We start from the raw sequence: 17623 nt of genomic DNA, 5'->3' as shown, positions 1-17623 counted from the left end.
TGCTCCAGCATCGGGCGGTAATGTCACCCTGTGCTGAGCCAGCAGCCAAGGCCAGTCTGCGTCCCTGGGTGGCCAGGGCAGGTTGGGGTGGGTTGGGGTGCTTGCATGGGTGAGGTCCCCTTGTGTTGGCATATGAGGGGTTTATATATATGTGTGTGTGTGCGTATGTCTGCCCACTCCGCTTGGGACTGAGGTTGGGGACCCAAAGGGGCCATAGCATGATACACAAAAAACCCCAGGAGCTAATGTACATGGCCAGGATAGCGGGAGGTGGAGTGTCATCTCCTATCAGCCCGTCTCTCAGGAGACCCTAAATGGTTGTTGGTGTCCCCAGCGTGGATGCTGGCACTGGAAATGTGTCACTGCCCTTGGCAGCAGTGCCCTGGGGGCTGGTGTGCCCTGGGGATCCCCTTGCAAAGGCTGAGGGAGGGTGTGGGGTGGTGGCATGCCTGGCCTGGCAGCAGGCGTGCTGTGGGGAGGGGTCCAGCTGCTGATGCTGCAGGACATCCCTTCGACTGTGTCTCTGCTGCAGCTCCTCCGTGTCCCCGGGCACCCGGGGGAAGCCCTAAGCTGGGAAAAGCTGCTGTGTGATGCAGAGCAGGCGGCTGAGCTGCAGCAGAGGTGGCTCCAGCTCCCCATGCTGCTGGGCCCGGTGGCAGGAATCGCCACCTCCGATGGATGCTGAGCATCACCATGGAAAGGCCTCCCCGCCGCTAGCACCTGCTGTGTGCCGAGGTGTGACTGTAGGGAGCCAGATAAGAAACCCAGCTGCTTTTGTGAGTGCAGCTGTGTGTTTGTTTGGGTAGCAGGGAGGAGTGGGTGCATGTGTGTGACATTTGTACCTGCTATGGGAACAGCACGGGCTGTCCCAGGCTGCAAAAACAACCTGTTCCAGCGGGTTTCCATACACTCCACGGGGGGACCTGGGAAACACGCCGAGTGCCAACCCCACCAGGAGCTGAGGGACTCCCCAGTGCTGCAAAACATTGAAGGAGGTTCTCCGCAGTGTGTTGGAAGGGATGGAACCCCCTCATATCTGCTGGGGCAGCATGGGGATGGGGGACCAGGCAGCGTGTTTGCTGGGGCTGCTCCCATGCAGCTGCAGGAACATCCTCCGTTAGGGACAGCACTGGGCTCAGCCTTGCTCAGTGCCAGCCCCACTGCAGTGTTCCCGTGGCCAAAAGCAATTAAAAAATTGCCCGTAGGGTCAGGCACATAATAACAGCACCTGGCCTCTCCTCTGCACCCTCCTGGCAAATAAATGGGCATCGTCCAGACAGCCGTGCTAGCTGTCAGCAGGACTAAGTAACTTGCAGTGGTGGGGCACTGGGTTACCAAGCGCTGGGGGCCACAGAAACCCCATGTCAGTAGCACTAGAAATTGTTTTCCTCTTAAGTTTTCTAAATTAATGGTGGAGCTGAGCCTTGGCTGTGCAAGGATAGGGGTTCAGCTGGTGGGAGGGTTTGGAGCTGCAGAGGATGTGTGACCCCAACAAGGGCTGAACTTCAGCCTTGGGCTTTCAAGCAGAAACGTGCTGCCTCGGTGGCCACGTTATTGCCACCTCACCCACTCCAGGTTTTGTAACTTGATGTGATTTGGCTTCACCTCCCCACCTGCTCTCTTCGGAGGGGGGAAAGTCCTATCTTACAGAAAGGGATTAATTGCTTGTCAGTATTTATAGCCAGCAAAGCCTGAAATTATCTGAAACTGGAGCAAAGGGGAATACAGTGCCGGGGAGGTCAGAACTGCAGGGGTAGCTGGCTGAGCTGTGCTCCTGGCTAAGTGCCCAGCTGGAACTGCAGGAGCTAATACCAAGGAAAACAAGCGCATGTGCAAAATCCGAAACAAACAAAGCCACCCACACCCCCAAAATATGCACATCTGGTAATGACAGGGCTGGCTGGCTCCCAGGGCGGCTGGCACAGGTTGGTACTCCAAAGAAAGCCCGTGTGCATCCGTCCGTGCCAGCTTCTTGAAATAACCAGATAGCAAATGTGTTTAGTGCAAGGAGACAAAACCAAAGGCAATTTCTCTTTGGTGTGATCCAGAAGGGGAGGGCTCCAGGAGAGCTGTGCAGGTGTGCTGGCCAAGCTGCAGCATGGCCTTGCCCATCTCACCACAGACCAAGGCATTTCGGAAGGTTAAACTGCACATGCTGCTCCAGCAGCTGCCCATGCCATCCCAACTTTCTCACCTGGGGTGAATGTAGGCTGATGTCATCATTAATGATATGACATGTGGGTTTTTCCCCCTGAGGGTATTTCTTTAATTGGAAAATTAGGCTGAGGAGACACCTTCCACCAAGTCCAGTTAATTGCTAACAGGAGTGGGGAGCTGTGGGGTGCCAGCCCTGATGGAGGGAGGGAGCGAGCCAGGGTAATTCAGCATTCCTTTCCCATCCAGGTAAATTGTCAACACTTTTAAAAAAAACAACAACAGAGGAGGTTGCTGGCTGTGCTCTTGGAGAGCCTTTTGAAAGCTGGGTGGTGGCATAACTGAACCAGGAAAACGCTGCAGCTGGAGGTAGGTACCAGGGAGGGGGTAGGAGATGGTGGGGCGACATGGCAGAGGGGGCTGCTGAGTTGGGGAGGTATCCAGGGGGGTGCTGAGCTCACAAAATGCTGCTCTGGCCTCCAGGCAGGGCTCTTCCCTGCAACAGGCGCTAGCTGCCCATGCCTCCCTGCCCTGCCAGCAGTGGGGCTGAGCAGACGAGGCAGCAGCCACCTCAGGGGACCCCATCAGCAGTTCAGTGCTGACCCCTGGCTGGGTCCCAGCCCTGAGAGCAGCTCCCTGCCACGGCGGGGCACTCCCTCAGATTGTTCTCATGTCCCCATTTGCCTTTGGCCAGTAACTGGCCCTGGGTTGGCAACACTGGCAATATTTACCTGTGGGGCGCCTTCCCCACCTGACATCACTCAGACTGTCCCCAGACCCATTCCACTGACAAGCTCTATGTAAATCACCAACACTAAATCCCAACCCCTCCTGTGGCAGTGACACAGGACCTTGCATGGGGACTTGCCTGCTCCACCTGCCCTGCACGGCAGGCTGCTGGCAAGCAGGAGGGACCCACAGTGGCACACAGCCATGCCGGGTTCTTGGCCATAGGGAGCAGTTTTGCAGTGCATAAGCCCTGCTGAGTGCACAGCTCCCAGGAGCCCCTGGGATGTGGGGGGCACTAGATCGTGTCACAGCCCCTCTCTGTGCCAGGCGGCCTGAGCAGTGTGGCTGCTTGTCCCAGGCACACCCTTGGCAAGCCTTGTCACATGCCAGTGTCACCTAGCAGAGAGGGGGACAGTATGGACCCCTGGCGGGGGGATAGAAAAGCTGTGGGCATCACGGGAAGCACACACTGGCAGCTTTTGTCCAGGGCAGCTACAGCAGCTGGCTATGCCTGGAATTGTACCGGCTGACACGGCTCCATGGTTGGAAAACAGCCGATGGCAGCGACGGGGGCAACGACCGCTCCTACAGACCCCAAGAGGAAACCCCCTGGTGTGGGGCAAGGGGGTGCACCCAGGACCAGGGCTGCCCAGCAGGCCTGAGGAATGGTGATGCATCCCAAGGGATGCTCTAGGGCTGCCACTGGAGTGGGAGCCGGTGTAACCCAGAGCTGCTGCTGCGATGGTGTGGCTCAGCCCTGTCTGGCTGCCTGGGACACAGGACCCTGGGGCAGATGAGTCTCTTAAGGAAGCTGTCAGATGGCTGTGGAGGGGCAGCATTGGTGCAGGGATTTTTCCTGGGAAATCACTGTTTGGCTCCAGTCATTCCCCAGGGGAAGTGCGTGCAGCCCGATCCCCACTGAGCTGCACAGTGGGGAGGTGATGGCGCATCCATCAAGGTCATCCCCCATGTGGGACACAGCTGCTTCCTGTAGCATCAGCCCAGGGGGACGCCTTGCAAACCACGATTAAATGTTCCCTGCAGCCTGCTCAGCTCCCAGCACTCGGGAGCCCACGACAGGAGGAGGTGTGAGTGTGCCTGGCCAGAGGCAAGAGGCTTTGGGTTTTGCTCTGTGCATCACCAGCCTGGGGGGGGACCTCTCTGTGGCTTCATCCCAACACACTGCAGATGACAGCCAATTTTGCCTGTCCACCCCACTGCACCCCGGGTGCTATGAGGGCAGCGGTGGCTGCTGCGGGAGCCCAGGGAGGGGAGAAGGGCTGCCCTGTGCCCTGCTCCCCCCTGGACTTCTCCCCATACCGTTTCTGCAGAGGGCTGAAGTCTTTGAACTGCTGCAACTGGCACAGTCGAATCCAGAACTTGCTCCTGCCCAGCTGGGCTGCATGCACAAGTGAATGCTAGCTGGGGGCATGGGCAGTTGCCTCCTCCCCAGTCATGGTTTAACCCCAGCCAGCAACAACGAGGTACCACGCAGCTGCTTGCTCATTGCCCCTGGCCCTGGTGTGATGGGGAGGCGAACTGGAAAAAGGTAAAACCTGTGAGTTGAGATAAGAACAGTTTAATAACTGAAGTATAGAAAAATATCATAATAATCGTAATGAAAAAGGGGATAACAAAAAGAGAGAGGGAAATAAAACTCAAGAAAACAAGCAATGCACAATACAATTGCTCACCACCCACTGACACAGCCAGTCCCCAGGCAGCGACTGGTGGCCCCTGGCCAGCTCCCCCCAGTTTATATACTGAACACAATGTTCTATGGTATGGAATATCGCAGCTAGTTCAGGTCAGCTGTCCTGGTTACACTCCCTCCCAGCTTCTTGTGCACCTCCCTGTTGGCAGTGCATGAGTAACTGAAAAGTCCTTGACTTAGAGTGAGCACTACTTAGCAACAACTAAAACATCAGTGTGTTATCAACATTATTCTCATGCTAAATTAAAAAAATGCAGCACTGTACTAGCTAGTAGGAAGAAAATTAACTCTATCCCAGTCAAAACCATGACATCTCCCCTGCAAAAGACCTTGCCATTGGGCTGGGAAAGGTTCGTTTCCTCAGGCATACTATAATCTATTAATTAGGTAATAGACACTGTTGGCCAAGGTTTGGGTTTCACTTGCTGTGGTGTCAAACGCAGGTCAGGGTCTTGGCTTGTCCCCTGCCCTGCCTGCCCTCGTTTAAAAGCTGTGCTCCCTGCAGCCGTTGCGAGGGCAGCAACGGCATCTCTGCTGCCTGCCTGCGCTTGGCATGGGCATGCGCTGGCGCTTGGCACGGGTGTGCCTTGGTGTATCTGTGTTGCAGGAGCTTCTCCTTGGGGTCTCAGGGATGGGGAAGGAGCGGAGGGTCTCCAGGATATCCCCCAGCATGCTGGCTCAAGGTATGAGGGACTGCACAGAGGCTGGGGTGACCTTGGCATCACCCCATGCTCGAGGTGTCCCCAGTTTTGCCAGGGGAGGGAGGGAGCACGTGCTGCCGACTGGCACAGCAGTGGGATGGCAGTGCTGGCTGCAGCCCATCCCTGGTCCCAGCACACCCATGGCTGTTTTTACAGCCGAGAAACATTGTTCTCTCAATGCCATGGGCTAGCAAAGGTATTGGGGTGGATCAGATTAACAAGAGCAGCTTCCTTATAACCTGGAAAGGTGCAGGGAGCCAAGGGCTGGGGTTGGGGGGATCTGAGGACCCTGGGAGGAGTCCCGCAGCCTCATTAGGTGTTGGGGACCTGGAGCCCCTACCTGGAGTGGGGGTGACACGCAGCCAGACTTTCTTTGGGATGCAACCCCATGAAATCCTGGCATAGGTGGTTGGGGAAGGCCCACCCCAGCATGGATGGAGGAGAGCCAGCTGCCCCATGAGGGCTCGCTGCATTGCTGTCAGTGGGTCCAATCGCTGTTGCAGCTCTCCCCTCTCACTGTAATTTGCTTTTCTCGTTTGCTGCATTGTTATTTTGTTCTGAAAGAGCTTTAGGAGGTCGCTTTGCATCTGACCCGCTGGGAGGAAGCAGAGCCACTCCTCCGCTCTCCCTGCTCCCTGGTGTAAGGAGACCTTTCTTTTCCCCCTTTATTTTAGCACTTTGATGTCCTTATAATTTATTTTTTCAGCAGGGTTGTTTCCATGATAAAATGGAAATGTCTCCTGTGGGTGGCTTTAAAATGAAAGGCTGAACAAGGAGGCTAAAAATAGCCCAGCGTGAGCCACTGGCTGCAGGAGCTGCTGGGCTGGGCTTGGGCTGCCGGCTGGCCGAGCTGGGAGGGAACCTGGTAGTCCCTGGGCTGTGACCGTGGGGACCCTCACCAATGGCTAACGCTCCCCGCACTGGAGCATATGGGCTGCTTCACAGTCCGAGTTCTGGGTTTCTTTTCTCTGGAGCTAAACTTGGTTATGCTGCGTTTGGGGCAGACATGTCCCCTCTGCTGGTGTGAGCCCTTGTTGGCTGGGTGGGGACACAGAGAATCCCCACGAGACCATAGCTAATGGCACGGAGCGCACAAAGCAGCTGGGGCACTGCCAGCAAGGGAGTGCTGAAGCCTCCAGCCTCTCCCCACCGCCAGGAAAGAGAAAGCCTGGAGCTGATGAGCAGGATAACGCTAAAGGGCCACAACCCAGTAGCTGTGTCTGCCTAGCCCCTGCCTGGCTGCCAGCCCCAGCCTCTCTCCCCAGGGGTGCACCGTGGGCTGCCTCTGTGGGAGCTGCACATGTCCTGGGTGGGATGTGTCTGTCAGCCTTTATCCGCTGGAAGTGCTGCTGCTGGGCAGAGCTTTCCCAGTAACGTCTCTCTTTACGTGAACCAACTGCCCCGCTAGTGAGAAAGTTCAACCCTGTTTACCCTGTTGACTCATCTTCTTCCCCTTCATCTTTCAGATGTAGCTTATTACATGGGGTTATAAATAGTTTGCTCCTGATTATGTGCCCAGCTATTACCATTTCTTGCCCAGGCATGACGTGAGCAGATAGCCTCCTGGCAGGGATGCATAACACCTCATTATGGCTGTAGCAATGGGAATGGGTGGGTGGGCTTATCTGGGTCTACCCCCTTCTTTTATTTTTGATAGCAATAGCTCTGTGGGTGCCTCTGACTGAATCTCATCACAGCATCCCTTTCTGCTCATCTGCATCTCTTCTGTCCTCCAAGTGCTGACCCCAAAATCCCACTGTCATGTGCCAGGGCCCTGCTGACCAGCTTCTGCTGTCCTGGGGCTATGGAGCACAACTGCCTAGGCTGTGACCTTGTTCTGCAGTAGCTGTGAGTGCCTGGGCAGCGTGGCAGGTCCCCGTCCCTGGGGATAGGGACAATGCAGCCACTTGGCATCCTGTGCTTTTGTTGCATCTCAGCAGGATCCAATATATTTCCTGGGCGCGGCTTCACAACCCCCTAAGTGTGCCAGGGATGGCAGGGAGACCGCATAGGAGCTTTGCTCCCTGCATAGGTGGCTCTCAGGCTGTGATTGAGTCACTATGCAGCCATTTCTGACAAGGAGGTGCTGGGCAGGCTGGTCCAGCACGGCAACACCCCTGGGAGGCAGTGGCACATCACTCAGAGGTGTTTGGTATAAATAGATGGAGGCTGAAACCGAAAGCTGTAATCATGTGTGTGCCAGCGCAAGATGGGAGCGGGTAAACACAGGTGGCTGCTGCATCCGCCAAATGGGTCCCTGTGGAAATGCAGCTCAATGACGCAACTGGCGTCCCACAGGTGTGGCCCAGTGACACAAATATCCCCAGCATGGCTGCAAGATGGGGAGTGGGATGTCCAGCATGGCTGCAAGATGGTGCCAGCAGAGCCTGCAGCCCTGCTGGGGTGGCAGTCAGAGTCAGCAGGGCTGATGAGGACCTTCAGCATCCCCCTCCTTCATCAAAATCCACCCCTGGGAAGTTATGGACATTGAAAATCCCAGCAAGGATTGAGCTGACCCTGACCGCCAGCCCCGTGCTGCCAGGGGTGTTCGCTGGGGTAGCGGTTTCTGCAGATTTTGAGGTTTGGGGGCTTGTGGTGCAGCTCCCATCCCCTGAGGCCCAGTGAAGTCAGCTATTTACTTGGAAATTACTCTCAGCTCAAGGCAGAGGTAAAATTGCAAATGAAAGTCAAATATTTACAGCATTCAAATTAGCGTGTGATCTTCCCAGCTGGGAAGCCTTGTGCACAGATCCCTATGTTGCACAGAAATGTTTGCAAGCTAGCGGCTTTGCCCTGCTCTGGTCCTGCCACAGAGAGCATGGACCCAGCTGCCCTTGCTTCCCAGCACTGCCCTTGAAGGATACCAGTTCCCTGCATGTTTTCAGTGCCAGTCCACAAGGGGTGAAGGTGCTGGGGTGCACTGCCAGGTTTTTAAGGCCAGGAAAAACAATGATTTCCACTTAGTGGATCTGCTCCATAATAGGGACCATTGTGACTCTCACATTCCTCAGTCACTATTTGGGTGGTTAATTACTCTTGCTCTTAAGTAAACAGATAATTGTGCCTTATTGAAGGGTAGATGTTGAAGAGACAAAAGATGGGGCATAGGCTCTGCTTTCCCCGTTTGCAGCGGTTCTTCCTGACCCTGCCGTGCAGGATGAGGAGCCATTGCTGGTGCCAAGTCTCTTGCATGGAGCTGCATCTCCAGACTATGGGCCACTGCTGCTGCTCTGCCCTGAGCCCCTTCTGACACTTTGAGGAGCCTGTCTGCATGGGTCTGGGGTGATTTGGAACGAATTTGTGTGACTCGGTGAATAGGGAATTGATCACCTGCCAGCAGGGTTGGCGTCACCAGCCAGCATGAGGGAAATGTGACAGGAACAACCAGTATTTATTAAGGAGCTGGCACTGGAAGGGAAGAACCCTGGTGAGAGCCCTGGGGAAGCAGCTGGGACCAGAGAGGCTGGGTTTCCCAGCAGATTTAGGCAGCACAATCTGGGCAGCCTCAAGCTCGTGGAAGTGGAAAACCTTATTGCCCTGATTACTGCTGTGCCATGGTTTCCAGTTTTTCTTTGCATTTATGGCCAGAGACTCAACGGTTTTAACATAGGGCTGAGATGCTGGAAACTGCTCTCTCCAGCAATAAGGAGCCCTTCAGGGCAGGGACGTGTGAGCTCATGCTGTGATGCCCCCAGTTCTCCATTTCCAAAGCCCTCAGTGATAAGAAAGGCAGGAAAATGAAAGAACCACAAACCCATACTTTGAAGAACTTCTGTGTTCACCTAAAATAAAGGGGAGAAAGAGCCTGAGCATGTTTTCCATCTTCCCTGGGACAGCCTGCAACGGTGAGGACACCCTGAAGCTGCCCAAGTAGAGATGCCAGATTTAGGACTCCGCAGGCACGTGAGGAAAACTCTCCCTGATGGGTACCCGCACATCACACGGGTGCAGTCCGGCTCTGCCTGGGATGCCCATCGGCTGTGGCTCTCCCGTGTGGCACCGGCTGCAGCAGGGTGGAACGAGCTCTGCCCCAAAAGCCTCCGATGGGACAAGCAGGGCTGGAGCTGCTCCGAAGGGAACAGCACAAAGAGGGTCCCTGCGGGGTGACAGTGGTAACAGATGACAATAATCCCTGCCAGCTGCCAGCAGAGGTGCTCCACCAGCAAGCACGAAACCAGCCTCTTGTCATTTTTGAGGGGGCAGAAAACCCAGTGTGAGCCCTGCTCAGCTCCCTGTGGCTCATGGCACACGTGTAGGCTGCTGGCCTCGCACCTCCCCGCCGGCACGGCGCCAAGTTGCTTGTGATGAGGGAACTAAAACGCTGTGGCCAGGAGGATTTTTCAAGCTCTTTCATTAACCTTGGCCCAGATACAGTTTGATTTAATAATCCCTACACAGATTGCCCAGATCAGGGCGGTGTTTGCCTTATCTCTGAGAGGAGAGAGAGGAATAATTTTTCAGATAAGTATACCAGCTCTGAGACCCCCGCTGACAGATTTGGCCTAGGAAGGGGGGCAGCAGCCTTTGCTGCTTAAAGCATGTTAAAAACCATGAGGCACAGCTCATTTTCCTCCCATCTCTAGCATAGCTGCTGTGCTCACTCTGCTTGCAAGCCTGCCCTACTTTGGGTCAGCCCACAACATCTTTGATTTTGAGGTCAGTGACAGCTGCTGGCGGGCCTGGCCTTACACCACCGTGTTTACTTTTTAAGCAGCTCAATGCAAATACAAAACGAATACCTTCCTTGTTGCTTTAGGGCTGCTTTAACTGTTTCATTATTCCTGCTGAGGAATCGAGGATGAATTAGTATGGGGCTCATTGCCTTCACACAGCTGTGGCCATTTGCACCGAATGAGGCTTTGGTCCTATTTAATCCTGGGTTTGATTACTGAGCCCTCACTGATAACTGCTTTATGCTGGGCTCATGTATAATCTGCAGCATAACTCTGTTACTCCTTTTCTCCTCAGAGATGGAGGGGATCTTTGCAGTTTGGTGATCTTCTTCGTCCTTTTCCCAGGGCTTTTTCTGGTGAGGCATTCACTCTGTATGGCTGGCAACGGACCCCCTGCCAGCCCTTCCCCAGGCAGAGGCATCATGAGTATGCCCTCCAGTCCTCCTCCGTGATCCGAACCCTCCTGCTGCCTCACTGGGAGAGCCTTGGCCCTGCTGTGACAGGCAGCTGAGGAGCAGCAGGAGGCCAGCAATACGTCATCTCTGTGCTGGGAGCACACGCTGTTCCCTTCTACAGATGATTCGGGAGGAAGGAATTTAACTCAGAATTTCCTCCTTAAGAGCTCCAGCCCTTGTTCTGGAGAGAGTCTTCTGAGAGAGGAATTTTGGCCAGCTGGGATGCAGGGGGGGGGGGGGGGGGGGCGGGGCAGATGGTGGCTGTGGGGACTAGGATGCTGCTGGGGAAGGGTACTCGGACAGCTTGGATCCCCCTGTTTTCTCATTTCTGCTAATGGCTCCTGCACAGGTTTCCATAGCTCTGGCTACCAGGGAGGCTCAGACACAGAGAGGTGGGGAGGAGAGATTTTAAAACTTGCCTCGGTTCAGACAGCCACTGTGGGGTCCCAGAGGTGCTGGTATGCACAGTGTCAGTGTGCCTGGGGATGCACGCAGAGCTTTTGCAGTCTTGCAGGCATGCCAAGGGCTCTCCGAGGAGATCCCCTGCCCCTCTTTGCTGCCCCCAGGGCTGCATTGCTTGCCCTGGGCTAGCTGGCCACATCTCTCTACCCAGGGGCTGTTGGGACCCCTGTGCCCGATGTGCAGCACCTTTGCAAAGAGGTGCAAGGTGAATCTTCCTCTTTGCCACGTGGCTGCTCGTGCCATCTCATGGCCTGAGCCACCTTTCCACATGGCTGGTCAGCATGCGAGTTGCTCTTGCCCAAGAGCAAGAGCCAGTTGCCAGACTGGAAATCGTGACCTCCCTGCAGGAGCAGATCTCTCTGTTACTTGCTCCAGCCATTATGTTCTGCTTTTGCTTGCTGCTGTTTTGGTTCTGCAGTGGTCTGGGTACTCGGAACAGCCAGCATAATTACTGCTTTCGGTGCCACTTGCTTGTCATGGACATTAAGGTCCTTTGCAAATTTCTCTGTAAAGAAGTAGGTCAGCACAAACTCTCTCTTTGGAAAGAGGAGAAGCACAGAGGATTAATTAACTTGCTTGGTATTGCACAGCCAGGCAATGGCAGTGCTGCCGGAAAGCATCCCCCAGTCCCGGGGGAAGCAGGGGCACTCACGGCAGGGTGCTCCTCTTCCCTGTCAGGCACCAGCATGATTGAGATGCTGCTTGTTTGCTCTCCCACACCAGGCTCCATCCGGCAGCTCACAAGTGCAGCCTGGTTGTCTGCTGAGTGAATGATAAAGTTCCCATCCTTACAGCCCTGTGGCTTGAGGTTGCTGGTGCCTGGATGTTCGCAGCCGGTGCCTGTTTCAAAGCAGCAGAAGCTGGCAATGATGTAACCCGGCGCTAAAAATAGCCCAAGGAAGAGTCCCTGAAGCAGAAACTGCAGGGAAAGGATAGATGGGAAGGCTGAATTCACAAGAAATTACATTCCCAATTGATGCTGATTCAGTCCACCGTCTTAGCATTGCCTGGAGTACCAATGCTCCAGGGGTGATGGGCCAGGACTGCTTGCTGCTGCCAGCTCCCTGGGCCCTGGAGACCTGATGGAGCATGTTCATCTCAGCTGGGAGAGAGCATTGCTCATCCCCATCCTTCCTGACTCTTGTGTGGGTCTTCTGGTTTGCATCCTTAGCCATGGAGAGTTGGTGGGGAAAACTATAGCCAGGTGGTGGGCAGGATGGAGATCCTGCAGCAAAGGGCAGAAGGGTGCAGGTCCCAGCCACAGACATTAAGACATTTTTTGGCAGAAGACAGGTCTGCTCTTGAGTGGAGCAATTTACTTAGGAAGTCCTGCATGAAATAACTATGAAATTTGCAGTAGCTGAGCCCATTTCTCTGTGGTGCCCATCACACAAGGCTGAGCTTCCCTGCATCACCGTGGCTTTGAGAGGGCTCATAGCCCTGGAGCCCACAGCTGCCCCTGGCCTGCCCTGCAGCACCACAGCCATGAGCACCATCAGCTCCTCAGTGGGGACTACTCCACCAAAGGAAAGGATTTTCCTCTTCCATGAATAAAGAGGATTTATTCTGAGATGAGCTGAACCTCCTTGTTTAGGAAAACCTGCTAGAGTTTTTCCCTTCAAGGTGGGATGAAAAGGCTTACCTGCAAAGACAAAACATATATAGGGTTATGGTCTGACTTCCAGAGCATCATCTCCTCCCTGAGGGCTGGAGTAAGGGGCAGACTGGTAGGTGGCTGCTAAGGGGAAAGCTAACAAGAGGAGCAGGCAAGCAGAAGGAACAGGAGGAAAAGCCCATCCAATCTTCTCCACAGGAGGTAAGATGAGAGAGCAACAGGTAGCTGCATCCAGGGACAGACCAGAGGGTGGTTAGTGCTGGAACATCTGCAGCATGAGCCTGCGGTTATTCAGTTGCTGCAGGCTTGGTGGGCAGGGAATGGAACCACCGATGAGGCCAGGCTATCACAAGCTGGAGCCACGTTTGATTTCTGCAAGGAAGTAGGTATCATAGACCCATCCGCAGCAAGGTGGATGGCGGTGAGTGAGGCATCACAAGCCCTTTCCTTCCTGCACGAGAGGCGCCCTGTGATGTGTGAAATACAGACAGTCCCCTCCCAATCGCTATTTTTGCCGGCATTTATTTCTCTCGTTTGGCTTACGGGTGCAAAATCTTGCAAGCATTAAATTTGTTGAATGGGGATGAGACGTTTTCTGTTACCGGTTCTTCACCCAGGAGGACTCAATGACAGATGCCTGCAGCTGCCAAGCGAAAGTTTCTGACCCTCTCCTGCCTGCAGGCACCTCCCAAAGGGTCTGCTGGGACTCGCCCTGATCCCACAGACACGCAGCGGGAGTAGGACTTGTGGTGTATCTCTGGGCAAAACCAGGCTGTGCAAGGCGGAAAATGGAAATTGAAGGCTGGGGGTGGCAGGTTTAAGGCAGCTGAAGGACAAGATGACTTATTTCGATAGATATTTATATCTGAACTGGCTTTTCCCTGCCCTAAATAGTCTGCACGACTGCACTGCACCGAGCAGTACCGGTGACATTTCAGCGGTGCCAGGCGAGTAGGTGTGGCGGGGTGTGCGACCGCAGGACACCAGCCAAACCCCAGTATCACCCTGCTTGGGAAGTTCCCAAAATGTTCCCTGAAGGAGTTTCAGCTCTGAGTCGTGCTCCTTTTTGCATGCTGGGGAGTTTGGACTGTTTTGCTGAAGGTGAAGCCATGAAACTGTGACTGTGTAGAGGGCAGAGAGCAGTGCCTCAGGGCAAGCACACCAGCTGCTTTGTGGCAAGGTCTGGGTGTGCTAACAAAGACCCGGGGTCTCTGGGCAAAGCCTGGAGCAGAAAGCACAATCCCAGACACAGGAGTCTGGCCCTAAGCACCACGATAAACATAATTATTCCAATTATTCCACAAATAATAACACAGAGCTAATTATTCCAGGCCCTTGTGCTGCTGCCCAGCCCTGGGTTATGGGGAAAGGAGCTGGGGGATTTATTCACCAAGGAGAGCGCCTAAGGGAGGCTCAGAAAAAGGAGAATCAGATGGTGAAGCTGCAGGAGGGCAGGCACTGGCGGATGGAGCTGCCGCAGCCTACAAGCACAAGAGCAAACCGAAACTGCCGGCTCTTTCCGGCTTCAGCTGCGGCTGAGATGGTCGCCCACGGAGCACAGCAGCACTGACAGGGAAGGCAGGAGCGAGGAGCTGACCCAAACCTGTGGATCTGGGTTTCCATTCTGGCTATAGAGCCTGCAGCAGGGCTCTGAGCTGCCCCAAACACACACCCCACCAGCCCGACAGATTCCCAATGCACTCTCCCAGAAGAGCTGGAAGAACGTGTGTAGGTGATGCCACCGTGCAGGAGCTGCCACGTCTGCAGACCACCAGTGGTATCAGCATGCACTGGAAGGTGAGGACCTGCCTGTGCATTTAAAGGCTCTGCCTTGCCCCGCAGGAAAACCTAGAAAAGATTGTATGGAAAAAACCCTCTGGCCTCTCCTAACCTTTGGGCACTTGCTATCTATGTATTGTTCTTCTGGTGTGTTTTTTGGCAAGTGATTGTTTTATCCTACAATAACACATAAATTCTGCCGTGGCAGCAGTTCACTAGGTAAGAGAGTCCTGCTGGAGAGCTACAGCCTCAGCAGACAGGACTGATGAAGGGAGGGGAGAGAGGGGACACAGCAGTAACTGCAGTTTTGTTATCAGCCCAAGCTGAATCTCCATTAGCAGCCCATGGACACCGTCTCCAGGGCTCAGGATGGCTGAGAGGGCAAGGCGGGCTTTCTGGGGCTGTGGGGGGCTCATCTAGGACCCCCAGGAGTGGGTCTGGCAAGAGTCCTTACTCTCTGAAGAGGGTGAAGGTCTCCCCAGGGTGGGCCAGCGAGTGGTTTGCATGTGTCACTGGCTCAGAGGAGGCGCTTCGTTGCTGCCTTCTTTTCTGATTGCTCTCCTGCATCTTCTCTGGGCAGTGGAGCAGGCTGCAGCAGGACACTGGGCACATGCAGCCAGTCCAGGGCTTCTGCAGAAACCCAACAAGCCCAGGCAGGCTGGGCCGTGGCATTCAGGCCTCTCCTGGAAGGTAAGCAGCCTACCTGGCTGGGCACTGCCACCGTCCCCAATTTCATTGCACTGTGGATCGTGTGTGCTCCCTACTTGCCTGAAGCATAGCCAACAAATTAAACCTTAAACCATAAGTTCCCGATGGTTTTGCTTGTGGTTCCTGGGTCTGGTCAGATCAGTCAAAAGGAACATGGGGTGGAGAAAAACCTTTTGATTAACCACAGCCTTTTGCAGGAAAGCACAGATCCTTCACCTGCAATCCCTCATGTCCAGGCTCGTTGAGCAGCAGCTGCCACCTCTCCATCTCTGCAGCTCTTGAGAAATCCCAGAGCTCAGCTTCCATCCCAGTAAACAAAGTCCGGTTGTGTTTTCCTTCTGTGACTCATCCATCAATTTGTAATTGCTCAGGAGTAATAGAAAGTGCCTGGCAAGGGACAGTCTTGCCCAGCGGGGGGCTGAACTGCTGGGGCTCGCAGCTGGTTTTGCTGCTGACCCACGCAAAAACAGCCCATCGTTACCCTTCTTCTTCCAGCTCTGTTCTCATAATTATTATTTTTGACCTTGAGAAGGACTGAGGATAGAGCATGGAATCTATTTCCGTGCAAGACATCTTTAAAGCATGACATTTTCCTGCTACTTCATTAAATTAAGTGCTGTCCTTTAGTGGCCTGGCTTTTTGAGTACTGAATCAGACACATCATCTGATGAAATGTTTTGTAAGTAAATAATAACTAGAACCATGTGCATTAATTTGGACTACCGCAGGCATGGTAAAAATGGCATGGACCACACCACGCAGACAGACCATGGGATTAAGATTGTGGGTGAGGACTATGCAGTTAGAAAACTGTATTGGTTTGGAACTGGGCTGATTTGGTGAGAAGCGGCTGAACTTTGGGGGGGTTGAATTTTTTGATTCAGGGTCTAGGTTTTCATATAAATGAAATTTTGCAACGCTCATCATGACAAGAATAATATTGAACTAGGGAACTTCATAACAGTCCTCTGCTCCCTGTAAAAGGAACAATTCCTGGATCCCTAGCAGGGGAGACAAAGAAATGAGTATGCGTGAAGTTTATGCTCAAGGGTGTTTCCTCTGGACTGTGGATTTGACACAGCCCAAGAGGGAGAAGTTTGCTCTGCTACTTCCTATATTGTACCAGTTCTGTAAATAACGGGAAGTGCTTGTTTCTTTAAACTGTCAGTCTGGCACTTTTCACCAGACGTTTAAAAATATATGTGTATGTGTATATATATGTGCACACAAGGGAAAGGAAGGTGTCTGTGGAAGCGGAATGTTTTTTGCTTATTTATTTTGTGAATGATTTTGGCAGTGGGAGAAATAGGCATCTTTCTAACTGTCTGCATGAGCAGATCCTCAGTGGCTTAAATGCTTCATCTCCTTTGTCTTGGCAAGGAGGAGGAGGTTTGAGGAGCATTGCTATTGCAGTGACTCCCACAACTAAGCATCTTATATTCAACAGCCTCACGTCATTGTTCAGGGTGAAATGTTCTCAAGAAGTGGTGCAGGGCCAGCTGGAGTGCCAGGCAGCCAAAGGATCAGCCTTGGTTGTGAGTCTGGGAGCGTGGCTAGCTGTTCATCCTAGAGCCAATGGGATGGGGGTCTGGAAGTTTAGAAAGTGACCGTAAAACGTGTGTGGGCAAGGGCAGCGGAGGAATGAAAGGCTTGCCAAGCTGAGCTCAATGTTGACGTCTTATTATGGGCATGAACTGTATCGGGGAAGCTGATCACAGGTGAGGTAGGAGATGGCTGAGTGCCTCACATAGCCTGGAATTACTCCCACACTAATTAAGAGGAACGGAAAGAAGTGCAGTGAGGAGCAAGGTTTGAGGAAATCTAATGCTGCCATGAGCATGTGGGAATATTCCCAACCTCTGGAGGGATCCTGCAGCCACCCACTGTGGAGAGGTCCCGTGGGGTGGCACCAACCCTCCCCTCTCCCTGTGGCTGGGGAACATAAACCAGACGTGAGACCTGGACCAGCTCCGGGCTTGCAAACAAAGATCAAAACTAGCAGTATGTGTCAATAATCTCCAACCTTAACTGCCAGTTTCTTGAGTAAATTACAGACCTGCTCTCTCACAACGAGCTTCAGCCCAAAGAGGCATGGATTTAAAACAAAATCCTTAAATATCCAAGGGAAGTCACCAGTTTTAAATGGTGAGAGACACATACAAAAAAAGATTTTGAAATTAAGACAATCATGATGGCGCCAGTCAGACAAATGAGGAGACTCTCAACAAGCAGCCCTCCTTGGCTTCAACCATCCGCTGGATGGACAAGAGAGGCATATTTTAAGCAGTGAGAACCAAAGGGTATAATTGTTTCTTACACGAGTCTGTATGCATGCTTGTACTTTTAGAACAAGGAGAAATCACAGATCTCTCACCGTCTGAATCTCTTTAGTGAACCAGTGCTCACCTCTCCAAACCAAGGAGCCTGGTACCGAACCAGACCGGCCCCGGGCCCGTGCAGGGGCAGGCAGCTGGGGAGCAGAGGCAGGAGGTTTGAGTGAGATGCTCTGTGTGCACAGCCCTGCCTTGGCAGCCCAAGGCCAGAAAGGCTGGGTCCCTTCTGCAAACAAAGGATGCCTTTTGCTGGGTGTATTGTACAGCAGAATTGTGGTGGCTTGTGTGGCTTTTAGCTCT

Source organism: Falco peregrinus, chromosome 5 (genome assembly GCF_023634155.1).
Source record: "Falco peregrinus isolate bFalPer1 chromosome 5, bFalPer1.pri, whole genome shotgun sequence".
Classification (NCBI taxonomy): domain Eukaryota; kingdom Metazoa; phylum Chordata; class Aves; order Falconiformes; family Falconidae; genus Falco; species Falco peregrinus.
Note: the sequence above shows the minus strand (reverse complement) of the source record.